We start from the raw sequence: 16,250 nt of genomic DNA on the forward strand, positions 1-16,250 counted from the left end.
CCCTGGAAAGCAGGGCGCGATGAAAGGAGACTCAGCCAACGAAGAAATCACACGGTGAATTTCCAGTCATTTGATTAAGCTGCGCACTGAACGATCCCCAGAAGCCCCTGTTTAGCCTGTGCTTTCGGGACCTGAAGTGAGGTTCCTCACCAAACAGTCCTGCACAGGGACAGTGTGTCGTTACCAGCCATGAAATAACATCTACAGTTTTAGAAAGAAAACTGGCAGACAAGACTGCCGGTGCCTCCCACAGGCAGCGAGACCAGCACTGGGCTCCACTTCAGTTTTCTCCTCTTCCTCCAAAACGGGATTTTCTTTCCTTTGTGAGTTGGTAACGTCAACGTTGATGAGATCGCTTTACCAATACGTGTGTTTATGGTAGACATAACGGCCCCCAACTATGTGTACATGCTAATACCTGAAACCTGTGGGTATGTTACGGGACAAAACAAAGAGCACTTCAGGCTCCTGATAGAAGAGAGAGGAAGAAGAGCCCAGATACAGAAAGCTGTGGGCGTGAGAAGCACTTGGTTGACACTACTGGCTTTGCAGATGGGAGGGACCCATGAGCCAAGGCGTGCAGGCACCTGCTCTCCCCAGTGCCTACAGAAAGGAACACAGGCCTGCCGAGCCCCTGATTCTAGTCCAGTGAGACCTACAGTTCAGGCACTCGGTTTGGGTAAATTGCTTCTGCAGCAACTGAACATGAAGATGGGATTGTCTGCTGCCTGCATTTGTCCTTTACTCTCTCCCCCATCCACACCTCGGGAACACAGTTCCTCCCTGCTGCCAGTTTCTTCTGAATCCCTTTACACCAGTAGGGGAAGGGACAATGTCCCCTCCCAAGGGACATTTGCCGATGTCTGGAGGCATTTTTTGTGGTGACAATTTGGAAGTGGGAGGTTTGCTACTGGCATCCAGTGGTAGAAGCCAAGGACACTGCTAAACACCCTGCAATGCCCAGGATGGCTCCCAAAACAAAGAACTCAACATCACCACTGTTGGGACCACTCTGTTCTGTGCCTGTATCAGCTCATAGAATATACAGGATTGGGCAAAAGTGCCCACCTGCAAGTTCCTACCTCTTCCTTCCACCCCCACCCCCATTTATTTATTTATTTATTTATTTTTTTGCCCACTTTCTTTATACCATGCTTTTTGGATGTCTTAGTTCAGTCTGATATAGCAAATTACCATTGACTGAGTGATTTAAAGAATATTTTCTTCTCACAGTCCCTGAGGTTGGAAATCTGAGATAGACGTGCCAGTGACCCAGTGCCGGTGAAAGCAAAGTTCTTGCCATCTCTCTAGCTCTTTCTTCACACGACAGAGAGCAGGCAAGCTCTTGTCTCTCCTCTAACAAGGCCACCAACCCCATTTGTGCAGATTCCACCCTCTTAACCTGATTATCCCCTAAAGGCCTTGCTTCTGCTTTTGGGGTTTCGACACAGGCATTTGGGGAAAGAAAAAATTTAGTACAAAGCAAGGAGCAAAAAAACTTAGTGTGATGGTTTGTGGCCCACGAGATCTCAATCCCATCTAATAAAATCTTATTCCTTAGTTTCTCCCAATAGGGATAATTTAAGTTAATTTAATTTTTTCCTCTAGGTCAGGAATAATGAGAAAAGGTTGCGAAATACCACTCTACTCTCAAATGCGTCATTAGTCCTTTCTGATGATGGTCTTTTCTTCTGACCCGTTGTGTTAGGGGGAACTTACCTGTAAGCTGCTGGAGTGTTTGTGCTGCTTAACCCAGTGACAAGCAAAGAGCATTTAATGCATGGATGTTTCTTCAAGCTACTTGCAGGCATCCAGCGTCCCAGCACTGCCTTGCCCTCTAGGTGACCTTGGCACTTATCCCAAGCCCTGTGGGATAAACAATGTCTTTAAGACAAATCTGAAAGTCATAAAAGACAAGAGTTTAATGAATGTTAATATTTCTTGGGAAAGCCCATAGGCTTTGTCTATAAAGCCACTTTTTCCTGCATCATAGCATGGAAACCTCAAGTTCACAAGACCTCAAGTTCACAAGCCCACACTTCGTAAATCTATAATAAGTTACTCTCTGTGTAGTGCCGGATTCCTCTGCCTCTTTCTTCAGTCTCACGGCTTTGGTCATCAGTTCTCATACACTGGGTTTTCCCAAAACAGTAAATTCATTTTGGTTTGCATGTTTATGAACGTTTGAAAATGTATTTGAAAAGTTTATTAAATTGCTACTTAACTGTGAACATCTAATTTGATGTTTTTCCCTGAATTTTTTTTTTTTTAGATTTATTTATTTATTTGAAAGGCACAGTTACAGAGAGAGAGAGAAAAGTAGAGAGAAGTAGTGAGAGAGAGCGAGAGAGAGAGATGAACCACAGCTGGGCTGATCCAAAGCCAGGAGCAAGACACTTTCTCCAGGTCCCCAGTATGTGTTCAGGGGCCCAAGTACTTGGGTCATTTTATGCTGCTTTCCCAGGTGCATTAGTGGAGTGCTGGATTGAAAGTGGAACAGCTGGGATTCGAACCAGCATCCATATTGGATGTTATGCCACAGCACTGGCCCCTTTCCCTGTCTTTAACTCTTCCTTAATTTTTCCGACAACAGGGTTATGAATTTGAAGGAAGGAAATCTAACTGTGGCACAGCCATGAATACTCTGAGATAACCATGAATGCTAGAAATTCTAAACTAGAATTTTTAAAAAAGATTTTATTTATTTATTTGAAAGTCAGAGTTACACAGAGAGAGGAAGAGAGGCAGAGAGAGGAGAGGCTGGCTCACTCCCCAAATGGCTGCAACGGCCAGAGCTGCGCCAATCCGAAGCCAGGAGCCAAGTGCTTCTTCTGGGTCTCCCACGTGAGTACAGGGGCCCAAGGACTTGGGCCATCTTCTATTGCCCTCCAAGGCCACAGCAGAGAGCTGGATTGGAAGAGGAGCAGCTGGGATTAGAACCAGCGCCTATATAGGATGCCGGCGCTGCAGGCAGAGGATTAACCTACTGCGCCACGGCGCCGGCCCCTAAGCTAGAATTTTTAAAAAAGATTTGTTTTATTTATTTGAAAGGCAGAGTGACAGAGGGAGAGAAAAAGAGAGAGAGAGAGAGAGAAGGAGAGAGAGAGAGATCTTCAATGCACTGGTTCACTTCCCAAATGATCACAATGGCCAAGGCTGGGCCAGGCCTAACCTGCTGTGCCACAATACCGGCCCCTAAAATAGAGTATTTTCAGTTTTACCCAAAGAACACTTTTTGTGTTGAACAATATGTCCAAATGGTTAATATGATATATACCAGTAGCCTAGTGTAACATTTCTTTTTTTTTTTTTTAAAGATTCATTCATTTATTTATTTGAAAGGTAGAGTGAAGAGAGAGAAGAGACAGAGAGAGAAAAATCTTCCATTGGCTGGTTCACTTCCCAAATGGCTGTGACAGACAGGGCTAAGCCAGACTGGAGCCGTGAGCCAGGAACTCCATCCGGGTTTCCCATGTGGGTGCAGGGGCCCAAACCCTGAGGCCATCTTCTGCTGCTTTCCCAGGTGCATCAGCAGGAAGCTTGGTCAGAAGTGGGGCAGCCAGGACTCGAACCAACACTTCAATACGGGATCTCAGTGCTGCAAGCAGCTTTACCTCTGTGCCACAATGCGGCCACAATACTTCTTCTTTTTCATTTTATTTTATTAATTTATTTATTTTTTGGACAGGCAGAGTGGTTAGTGAGAGAGAGAGACAGAGAGAAAGGTCTTCCTTTTGCCGTTGGTTCACCCTCCAATAGCCGCTGTGGCCGGCCCACCGCGCTGATTCAAAGGCAGGAGCCAGGTGCTTCTCCTGGTCTCCCATGGGGTGCAGGGCCCAAGTACTTGGGCCATCCTCCACTGCCTTCCCGGGCCATGGCAGAGAGCTGGCCTGGAAGAGGGGCAACCGGGACAGAATCCGGCGCCCCGACCGGGACTAGAACCCGGTGTGCCGGTGCCGCAAGCGGAGGATTAGCCTGTTAAGCCACGGCGCCGGCTACAATACTTCTATGCAATATTTTAGCCTTTTAAAAAGTACATAGTGTATATTATTAAAGTTACTAAGGGAGTTTCTGAAGTCAGCTCTTCAAAGAATGACGTAATCATGAACTAAACTTTCCATTAGTCTCAAAAGAATGGGAAAGGTTTGTGGGGTTTGTGCTTATCGTTTGCTCCTTCCTCCTGTCCTCTCTTTCCTGCCACACTTCTCACCTTTCCTCACCCTCAGACATACTAGTCTGATCTACCAGGGCCAAACGCCACGGGTAATTGCCACAGGTAAAGTCAGAACGAAGCAGGCATTTTAGGCAGTGCTGGGCCACGTCATTGTAGACATGTCTCTCGTGATATTGGGTCTTTGCATGATTAAAACAATGATTCGGTTATTTGTATGATATCATTTTGTTGCTTTTCCTCTGGCTATTTTGCTTTCATACTGCAAATGTGTTAAAAATTTAAGTCGCAGCTTGAACTTTTATTTATGCTGAGATCAGCCTTGTGGATCTGCTCATTATACAGTGCCTGCAGGGGTGGCACTTCCTGGCACGCAGCCAGCGCTCCTGGGCTGACAGGAACTGTTTCAGCTCCATTTATACAGCAAAAGAAGGGGATCCGGTTGACCTACAAGGCCCAACTCTGGGGGAACGAACACTAACCACAGTGGTGATTATTCACAGCTTGCCCAGCTTCCTGAGAAATTAAAACCTTCTTCAGGGATTTTACAGCTCTTTACATGAAACCATCTATTTTTGCTATTTTGTAAAATGCAAAAACACAGCAACTTTCAAAGATTTTCCAAAGACTTATTATCTAGAAGTTTATTTTAAAATCGATGGAGGATGGATATCCCAGAGTCCTTTGTATCTACTTCCTTTCCGTCCCTTTCGGGATGTCGATGTGAAGACGTCCTGGGTCCTCTGGTGCAAAATTCCAGCTTCCCTGGGTCTTCTGGTAGGCGCAGTGACCTCCTGAACCAACATAGGAGCCAGAAACCTGTATACCATCTCTGGGAAGAGGATCAAGGGATGGCCGGACAGTCTTCCTGATGCTGGTGTGGGTGACATGGTCACGGCCACTGTCGAGAAAGGCAAAGGAGAGCTCGGGAAAAGGGGCATCCGCAGTGGCAGTTCCACAGCAGAAGTCCTACCGGAGTGTTTCTTTATTCTGAAGATAATGCAGGGTCATGGTCAACAAGGAAGGGGGCCAGCGCCGTGGCTTAACAGGCTAATCCTCTGCCTTGCGGCGCCGGCACACCGGGTTCTAGTCCCGGTTGGGGCGCCGGATTCTATCCCGGTTGCCCCTCTTCCAGGCCAGCTCTCTGCTATGGCCCTGGAAGGCAGTGGAGGATGGCCCAAGTGCTTGGGCCCTGCACCCCATGGGAGACCAGGAGAAGCACCTGGCTCCTGGCTTCGGATCAGCGCGATGCGCCGGCCGCAGCGGCCATTGGAGGGTGAACCAACGGCAAAAAGGAAGACCTTTCTCTCTGTCTCTCTCTCTCACTATCCACTCTGCCTGTCAAAAATTTAAAAAAAAAAAAGAAGGAAGGGGAGATGAAAGATTCAACCACCATAGCACCAGTTGCAAAGGAGTGTGCAGACTTGTGGCCCAGGATGGTTTCCAGAGCAGGCAGCATTGCGTGGTTCACCAGTGTATTTGTAAAAGCAATAGTAATAACCTTTAAAAAGTATTTGCTCCACGTCCCCCCTACAAAAAAAAAATGCATGGAAGATGGTTAGGGGATGCACGCAACAGCCGGCTCCTTGATCCTGAAAGAAAAGCAGGTGAGGCAGAGGGGGCTTCTCAGCGCACCCACTCTCATCCAGTTTGCCACCTCTTTCCTTGTGAGCCTTAGAAGGGATCTAAAAAGATTTCTCAGGTTGTTCCTAATCTGTTATGCAAACAGCAGTGAACAATATGAGGTCAGCATTCCAAGGGGTTGGCATTGTCCTCTGCACGGCTTGCCAAGCTTCTGCAGGCTTTTCCCTTCCTGCTTCCACTTGAGCGACTCCTTGGTGTCTATCTGTTCTCTAGGCCACTGCAGCCCACTATCAAAGATGCGGTGTTACAACACAGAGCACGTCAGTTGTCTTACACTTCCGGAGGCTGCAAGTCCAAAGTGGGATCTCACTGGGACGAAAGCACAGTGTGGGGGGCTCTATTCCTTTTGGGAGGCTTGCCCTTTTAGCTGCTGGAGGAGCCTCCTGCACCTCTTGGCTCAGGGCTCCATTGGGTTTCAGAGCCAGCCCTGGTCTGCTGTTCTCACACTACTTGACGCTGACCCTGACTCTCTGTCCCCTCTTCTACCTTTCCAGGGGCATTGTGATTACTCTGGGCCTACCCAGATGATTCACAATAACCACTTAAAGTTCAGCTGATTAGTAGCCCTAATCCAACCTGCAACCTGGTCCTCCTTGTCGTGTAGCGTAAGGTAATTGGGGTTCTGGAGAACCATGTCACAGAGCGTGGACATCTCTGGGAGGCACGATTCTGCCTATCACGGGGTCTTCGGCAGGGAGTGAAGAAATAGCTTAGGTTTCTACCATGCCCATCTTCCCCCTGCTCAGTGCCCCTGCCCTTTCACACGCCTCTGCATAGACATCTCTCGCACCTTCCCTCACCTCTCTCCTCCTCCATCTCCTTCCCGGATGCTCACACCTCACTCCTGATCTTCACATACATAGTCAGATATCAGCTCTTTAGTGGTAGCATCTCACACTCTTTCAGGATCCTTCTGACTTCCTCTGTTACAGCTCCTTCTCCATAGCATTCATGTATTCGTCTGGTCCACAAATCCTTATTGAGCAACAATGTGTCAGGAGATGGAATACGCCAGTGAGTAACATACAGAGGGTCCCTGCTCCAGCAGGACTCCTCTTTAGGTAGAGGAAGCAATTTTTAAAATGATTAATATTTCAGATGGTGTCCAAGATTGTACAGGAATGGGTTTTGAGGTCTACTGTGGAGTGGGGGCAACTATGGTCAATGACTATAAAAAGGGAGGTGTAGGCAAGGTGATGGACGTATGCATCTTCTTGATTTAATCACAAATGTAAGGCAATGTCACCTTGTAACCCATACATGCATGTAATTCTGTTAGTCAAAAGTAAAGTGTCTAGGGGCCGGCGCTGTGCTGTAGTGGGTAAAGCCACTGCCTGCAGTGCAGGTATCCCAGATGGGTGCCAGTTTGAGTCCCGGCTGCTCCACTTCTGATCCAGCTCTCTGCTATGGCCTGGGAAAGCAGTGGAGGATGGCCCAAGTGCTTGGGCCCCTGCACCTGTGTGGGAGACCCAGAAGAAGCCCCTGGCTCCTGGTTTCGGATTGGTCCAGCTCTGGCTGTTGTGGTCATTTAGGGGTGAGCCAACGGATGGAAGACCTCTCTCTCTCTCTCTCTATCTGCTTCTCCTTCTCTCTGTGTGTAACTCTGACTTTCAAATAAATAAGTAATTCTTTAAAAATAATAAAACACACATACACACACAAAATACAGGTCAGGGAAGGCTCCACAAGGAGAAAAAACCCGAGACAAAATGTGGAGGATAAGAGGGAGCATGAGGGAGAAGCATTCCCAGCAGGAGGACAAGCAGTGGCACAGCCCTGAGCTGGGAGTGAGCTTGGCTGGTTGGAGGACAGGGAGGATACCAGTGAAGCAGGAGGGAAGGGATCCTCGGGAGAGAGGAGGAGACGGCACCAGGGAGAGGCAGAGGCAAAGCCTAGACCATGGGGGGAGACCTGAGCTTTTATTCTATGTGGAGTGAAGAGTGAACAGGGTTTTGGCCGGCGCCGCAGCTCGCTAGGCTAATCCTCCGCCTGCGGCACCGGCACCCGGGGTTCTAGTCCCGGTCGGGGCGCCGGATTCTGTCCCGCTTGCCCCTCTTCCAATCCAGCTCTCTGCTGTGGCCCGGGAGTGCAGTGGAGGATGGCTCGAGTGCTTGGGCCCTGCACCCCATGGGAGACCAGGAGAAGCGCCTGGCTCCTGGCTTTGGATCAGCGCGATGCGCTGGCCGCGGTGGCCATTGAAGGGTGAACCAACCGTAGAGAAAGACCTTTCTCTCTGTCTCTCTCTCTCTCACTGTCCACTCTGCCTGTCAAAATAAATAAATAAATAAAAATTTTTAAAAAAAGTGAGCAGGGTTTTAAGCATGCAGGTGACATAATTTCATTTAAATTTTAGAAAGATCTCTCAGAATCAGTTGTTGGGGGTCTAGAATGGAGGCAGAGTGACCAGTGGGGAGGTTGTTGCTCTGCCAAAAATCAGGAGGTGGAGCAGGGAAGTGGAGAGAGGCACGGTGCTTTGTAATACCTGCTTACTGGCACTGTGTTGGGAAAAAGGCTCAAATGTGTCCGGTTCAACAGCTGGCCAGCGTGTTATGAAGCCTCTGTCATACTTTCCCGCGTTGGAGGCCCTGAGCTCCCGGAGGGCAGGCATTGCTGTCTTTACGTTTTCGGGACTTAATACAGCACCTGGCCTAGAGCAGGTGCCCAAGAATTCTGAATGCTGTATAGACTCAGGTCATCCTACTTGTTTGGTTTTTATGAAGTAGATATTTTACCTGGTTTTGCTTCCTTGCTTTATCAGCAGTTTGGAGCTTGGTACAAGGTGGGAAAAATGGGTTAGGAGAATTGGATCAACGGCATCATAGCCCAGTAATGAACTTGGGACCAATCCTGAAGTGTCCAAGGGAGTATTTTTCTCATTTTGTTATTGTCATTATTATTATTTAAAGATTTATTTATTTATTTATTTATTTGAAATTCAGAGTTACACAGAGAGAGAAGGAGAGGCAGAAAGAGAGAGAAAGAGAGAGAGAGAGAGAGAAAGAGAGAGAGAGAGAGAGAGAGAGAGAGAGAGAGAGAGAGAGAGGCCTTCTATCTGTTGGCTCACTCCTCAAATGGCTGCAACGGCCGGAGCTACGCTGATCCGAAGCCAGGATCCTGGAGCTTCTCTCGGGTCTCCCATGTTGGGTGCAGGGGCCCAGGCACTTGGGCCATCCTCCACTGCTTTCCCAGGCCATAGCAGAGAGCTGGATCAGAAGTGGAGCAGCCAGGTCTAAACAGAACTCGTATGGCATGCCAGCGAGGTAGGCGACTGCTTAACCTGCTGCACCACATTTATTTATTTATTTATTTTATTTATTTGAAAGGTAGTAACAGAGATCTACCCACGGGCTCACTGCCCAAAAGGTCTCAACAGCTAGCTCCAGGCCAGGCTAAAGCCAAGAGCCAAGAACATCCCAGTATCCCACATGGGTGGCAGAGGCCCAGACACTTGGGCAACTTCCGCTGCCATCCCTGATGCTGTATTGGAAGTGGAGCAGCCAGGACTCCAGTTGATACTTCAATATAGGATGCCAGTGTCACAGAAGGCAGCTTAACCTACTGTGTCACACACTGACTCCAGGAGCAAGGGGTATTTTGTCTTTAACATGCAAGACAGAGATTTTGTCTCATCAGTAGTTCCCTGACCAGAAAGAAGACCAGAGGAAAAGCAATTTGAGCAATTAATAACAGCCCCTTTGTAAATAAGCTATATACATCTCTATTTTCTTGGCAGCTTTTGGTGTTTAGGGAGGATCAGGAAGATTTTGTTTTAAAGTAATGGTTATTTTCCTCAAAGTAATGCATTCCCTTGGCTTAAGACATCAAAAAATACTACAAGGCTTATGATCGAAAACAGTGATATCAAGCCCTGTCCTTTCCCCAGATTTACAAAAAGTCTTATGCTGATTTATTTATTTGAAGTAGAGAATGAGAGGGAGAGAGATCTTCTATGTGCTGGTTCATATCACAAATGCCCACGATGGCCAGGACTAAGCTAGCCCAAAGCCAAGATCCAGGAACTCAATCCAGGTCTCCCACATGGGTGGCAGGGACCCAACTACTTGACCCACGCCTGCTGCCTCCCAGGGTGCACACATTAGTAGGAATCTAGAATCTGGAAGCAAACAGGGACTGAAACCCAAGCACTCTGCTCTTCTGCTATGGGAGGCAAGAGTCCCAGGGGGTGTCTTAACCACTAGGCCAAATACCCATCTTTAAAAGCTATTTGTTTATTCTTAAAGGATTTATCTTACTTATTTGAAAGTCAGAGTTACAGAGAGAGAGGGAGAAACAAAGAGTGTGAGATAGAGAGAGCTCTTCCATCCACTGGCTCACTCCCCAGAAGGCTGCAATGATTAGACCTGAGTCAGAGTGAAGCCAGGATCCAGGAGCTTCTTCCAGGTCTCCCACAGGGTGCAGGGGTCCAAGCACTTGGGCCATCTTCCACTGCTTTCCTAGGTGCACCAGCGGAGAGCTAGATCAGAAGTGGAGTAGCCAGGACTCAAACCGGAGCTCATCTGGGAGGCCGGCATTGCAGGTGGAAGCTTTACCTGCTACACTACAACACCAGCCCTAGCAGTTATCTATTTTTTAACTAACAAAAATTTATATATATTTATGGTATACAGTTTGGTATTTTGTACACATGCATATACATTGTAGAATAACTTAAGCTAATTAACATACACATTATTCTCATATCTTTTTTCTTTTTTCTTTTTTTGCAATGAGAACACTTAACAGCTACTCTCAGTAACTTTCAAATACATAACACATTGTTTTTTTTTTTAAGATTTATTTATTTATTTGACAGTCAGAGTTACATAGAGAGAAGAGAGGCAGAGAGATAGGTCTTCCATCTGATGGTTCACTCCCCAGATGGCCGCAACGGCCAGAGCTGGGCCAATCAGAAACCAGGAGCCAGGAGCTTCTTCCAGGTCTCCCATGTGGGTGCAGGAGCCCAAGGACTTGGGCCATCTTCTACAGCTATCCCAGGCCATAGCAGACAGCTGGATCGGAAGAGGAACAGCCGGGACTAGAACCGGTGCCCATATAGGATTGCCGGCACTTCAGGCCAGGGCGTTAACCCGCTGCGCCACAGCACCGGCCCCCATAGCACATTGTTAAAAACTTACCACTATATTGTACAATAGATATCTTAAATTTATTCCACATAACTGAAATGTTGTATCCTAAGGGCAAGAGAAATAGCAATTTGAATATGATATCCCTGCCCCGCACACCTCTCACAAGTGAGGTTACATTGGCACATACACAACACTCATGCTCTCTTCCCTTTCTCCCAATCTGAATTATGCCAGCTTGTCTTCTGGGAGCACGGGTATTGTGGTGCCACAGGTTAAGCTACTGCCTGTGATGCCCACATCGCACATCAGAGTGCTGGTTCCAGTCCCGGGTCCTCCACTTCCAACCCCTGATATTGCACCTGGGAAAGCAGCAGATCATGGCCCAAGTACTTTGGCCCCTGCCACCCACATGAGAGATCCGGCTGGAGTTCTTGGCTCTCAGCTTCAGTGTGGCCCAGCCTTGGGTGTTGTGAGCATTTGAAGAGCGAACCAGCAGATGGAAGAGATTTCTCTCCTTCTGTCTCTCCCTCTGTCACTTTGTCTTTCTAATGAATACATAAATAAATCTTTTTAGAAAAATGTCTTGGGCTGGCAATTTGGCATAGCAGGTTAAGCCACTGCCTGCAGAGCCGATATTCCATATGGCTACTGACTCCTGGCTTTGGATTAGCCCAGCTCTGGCCATTGCCATCATTTGGGGAGTGAACCAGCGGATGGAAGACCTTTCTCTCTGGGTGTTTTTCCCTCTCTCTGTAACTTTACCTCTCAAATAAATAAATAAAAATCTTTAAAAGATAAATATTAAACAATTATGTCTTTCATGAATACGTTCTTCAATGACTTTAAATTTTTATTTATTTATTCATTCATTCATTTATTTATTTATTGAGAGCAAGAGACACAGAAGTGGGGGTCAGGAAGGGGAGAAAGAGAGAGAGACAGAGACAGACAGGCAGACAGATACACACACACACACACACAGATCCCATCGACAGTTCACTCCTGAAATGCCTGTGGAGGCTGAACTTGCGTTGAAGCTGGGAGCTGGGAGTGCAATCCATGTGGTGGCAGAAACCTAACCACTTGAGCCATCACCTGCTGCCTCCCATGGTGCGCACTGACAGGAGGCTGGGGTCAGGAGTCAGAGGTGGGCGTCAAGCCCAGGTGCTGTGATGTGGAGCAGAGCCGTAGTACTGGGCGTCTTAACCACAAGGCTAAACGTCTTTTCCTGTTTCCCAGAAATCCCAAGGCATTCTGCTGTTGGCGTTCGATGTCGCTGTTGGGAAGTTTGATATTATCCTTATTTCCGTTGTTTTGTGTGTGACCTGACCTATATTTCTTTGTGTTTTCATGACCTTCTCTTTTTCCTGGAGTCTAAAATTTCACCATGATATGCCTGAACAAATTTTTTTTCATTGGTTGTAAAGGATAATCTGTAAGCATTTTAACCTGAAAACTCATTTCATTTAATTCCAAGAATAATCTCTTGAATAATTTCTTTGATCATTTTCTTTCTGGAACTCCTTCTGTACCTCCTGGGAAAAACTGTAGATTTAAAAAAAAAAATCTCTCCTAATGTCCATTGCTTTGTCGTTTTGTTCTGGCGAGTTCCTCAATTTCATTACCCAACGTCTGTGGTCCATTTTTAATTTTCAAGAACTCCTACGTGTCCTGCATTCCTCTTTCTGTGGTGTCCTAGTTTCTTGACTGTTCTGCCCTTTCTTCTCCAAGAATAAAGACTACTTTTCTTGCTCTTTGAATTGTTTCTGAGTTTCTATTTCTTTCTGTCATGACAGAATCTTCCCCCAAGCTCTAGTGATGTTTTATTCATTAAAAAAACTTAATTTATTTCCAGTTTGAAAAAGTTCATCTTTTTACTTATTTATTAAGATTTATTTTATTTACTTGAAAGGCAGAATTACAAAGGTGGGAGGAGGGAAAGAGAGAGAGAGAGAGAGAGAGAGAGAGAGGTCTTCCATCCTCTGCTTCACTTCCCAAGTGGCTGCAACAGCCAGTGCTGGGCCAGGCCAAAGCCAGGAACCAGGGGCTTCATCTGGGTCTCCCACATGGGTGCAGGGGCCCAAGCACTTGGACCATCCTCCACTGCTTTCCCAGGCACATCAGCAGGGAGCTGGATTGGAAGTGGAAGAGCTGGGATTGGAACTTGCGCTTGTATGGGACACCAGCATCGCAGAAGGCTTAACGCATCACGCCACAATGCCGGCCCCTAAAGTTCATTTTCCTTTATTTGAAAGGCAGAGCAAGGTGGGGGGCCATGGGGAGAGAACCTTCCATCTGGTGGTTCACTCCACAAATGCCTACAACGGCTGGGGCTGGGCTTGTCCAGAGCCAGCGATCAGGAACTCAATCCAGGTTTCCCAGATGAGTGGCAGTGACCCAAATACTTGGGCCACCCTCTGCTAACTCCCAGGTATATTATCAGGAAGCTGGATTGGAAGTGCAGCCAGGACTCAACCTAGCTCCTCCGATATGGAAAACAGGCATCCCAAGCAGTGGCTTAACCCACTGAGCGACAATACCTGCCCTTATTTTTATTTTATTTGAAAGCAGGGAGATGGGGTGGCAGGGAGAGATCTTCTGTTGATTCACTCCTCAAATGACAGCAACACCCAGGGCTGATCCAGGGTGAGTCAGAATCCCAGTCTGGGTCTCCCAGGTGAGTGGCCGGGACCCCAGTGCCTGAGCCGTCCCCTGCTGCCTCCCAGGGTGCACATCAGCAGGAAGCTGGAGCAGAAGCAGAGCCAGGGCTCCAAACCAGGGACTCCGAAAGGGGAGGCAGATGTCCCATGCAACGTCTGAACTGCTGAGCCAGGTGCCAGCCGCCACATTCCGGTGATGTGGTGTAGTGTTCTTTGTTTATATTGGAGAGAAGCACTGGAGCGCTGATCGGACACTCTGTGTGTGTGTGCGTGTGTGCGTGTGTGTGTGTGTGTGTGTGTTGGGTGCTCTGGGAGGGCTCCCTCCATTCCCTATCACGTGCGGCTGTCTGCAGGGCAGTTTGCATCCTGCTTAATCAGCATGAGCAGGTAAGAACAGCCAGAAAGAGAGAGAATGAGTGAGTTATGGGCCTTTACTGCTTCAAAATATGTATTTATTTGAAAGGCAGGGTAACAGGGACCTGAACTGCATTTCTTTAAAAAACTTTTTTTGTTGTTTATCTGATAGATGGAGAGGGCGAGAGAGTACCCCGATCTGCTAGTTCACGCCTCAAATGCCCTTAGTGGCCACAGGCTGGGGGCTGAAGCTGGGAGCCAGAAACTCAAGGCAGGTCTCCCACGTGGGTGACAGGACCCCAGCTGCTGGACACCACTGCCTCTCAGGGCCTGCACCAGCAGGAAGCTGGAGTCAGGAGACGGAGATGGAAGCCAGGTACTCTGATGATACGCAACTGAGCATCTTAACCGCTAGGCTGAATGCCTGCCTTTGGTTCTGCACTTCTTACAGTCCCAGGCATCACTGCTGAAACTGGGCCAGAGCTATCTTTTGAGTAGCGAGGTGGTTGGAGCCCACTGTGCCTGTGGCTTGCTCCGAAGAATTCCCTTTGACCTCTCTTCTGAGACAGAGAACCCACACTCAGAGGACTGACCTCAGCCCAGGCCCCTCGAGTGTCAGTTACCGACTGCAAAGCCTTTGGACCTCCAGGCGCCCACCTGCATTGCCTTACACAAGGCATCCAGACACGGGGAGGCCAGCATGCACTCTGTTGGTTATGACACAAGGGCTAAGAAATTCTTTAATAGAACTGCATTGCAATGGGGACAAATGAGTTTTTATATGCATTTAGAGGCTAAATTTTGACTGAGATTTAAGTGACCATCCTATTCTTGCCATTTTTAAACATTTTGTTTTCTCTGCACAGCCAGAAGGGAGAAGGGTGTAAGCCTTAGAAATAAATTCATTTCTTAGAATGTAGATAAATAAGTCAGTAGATAATTAGGAAAGGCTCTTTGGTAGTAAGCAAAACAGGAGAGCTTATTATGAAAATAGCAGGTTCCTCCTATAGTCCACTTCCAGAAATGCACAGGGGCCCAGGGAAAGAACTGGAACTGCCAGCCGAGGCAATGGGCCTTCTGTCTGCCTGAATTTACGATTCTATCTGTTCAACCCACAGGACAGAAACTCTGCTCACTGGAGAGAGGGTGCAGGAAATGAGAGAGGAGCCGTTAACCTCAAATGAGGGTACCTTAAAAAGATAGCAGGACAACAGAGTTAAAAGACAATCATGCTGGGGCTGGCACTGTGGCATAGCAGATAAAACTGCCACCTGTGGTGCCAGCATCCCACATGAGCACTGGTTTGAGTCTCAGCTACTCCAGTTCTGATCCAGTTCCCTGCTAATGTGCCTGGAAAAGCAGGGAAGGATTGCCCAAGTGCTTGGGCTCCTGTGCCCACGTGGGAGGCCCAGAAGAAGCTCGTGGCTCCTGGCTTTGGCCTGACCCAGTACTGGCCATTGCAGCCATTTGGGGAGTGAAGCAGTGGATGAAAGATCTCTCTCTCTGTCTCTCCCTCTCTCTCTGTAACTCTGCCTTTAAAGTAAATAAAATAAATCTTAAACACACACACACACACACATACACACACAGGCCAGCACTGAGGTATAGTAGGTAAAGCTGACACCTGCAGTGCTGGCATCCTATATGGCTGTGGGTTCGAGTCCTGTCTGATGAACTTCTGATCTAGTCTCCTGCTAACGTACCTAGGAAAGCAGTAGAGGATGGCCCAACTGCTTGGGCCCCTGCAACCATGTTGGAGACCTGGAAGAAGCTCTTGGCTCCTGGCTTTGGATTGGCCTAGCTCCAGCCACTGCAGCCATTTGGAGAGTGAACCAGTGGATGGAAGACTCTCTCTCTCTCTGCCTCTCTGTAACTCTGTCTTTCAAATAAATAGAGAAATCTTTAAAACAACAAACAAAAAGACAACAAACGTTGGTCTACTGGCCTAGAGCTCCAGAACACAGGGCTGTTCACCTCTCTGTTGAGAGATGCTACTGGCTTTCTAAGCCGGTAGCCTCAAAACGGGGGCCATGGAATCACTTGCAGGCATGTGAGTGTGCACACTGCTAGCCCCAGCCCCAGAGGTCCCAATTCACTGGGTCTCAGGTGATACTGTGTGCTCCAGTGACCACCCTCTGAAGTCATTGTTCTAGGTGATTGTCCCACCAGGGAAGGAGACATTGAGGAAATAACTCATGGGAATTCTGATAAAACAAGAGAGGGATTGATGGCTGAAAAGGGAGCCACCTGGTCTCCAGGTCTCTTGTGAGTAGAGGTGATAATTTGGGATAGCAGGAGGGTTGGCTTTGTGGTACAGCGAGTTAAGCCACCACC

Source organism: Lepus europaeus, chromosome 2, assembly GCF_033115175.1.
Source record: "Lepus europaeus isolate LE1 chromosome 2, mLepTim1.pri, whole genome shotgun sequence".
NCBI lineage: Eukaryota > Metazoa > Chordata > Mammalia > Lagomorpha > Leporidae > Lepus > Lepus europaeus.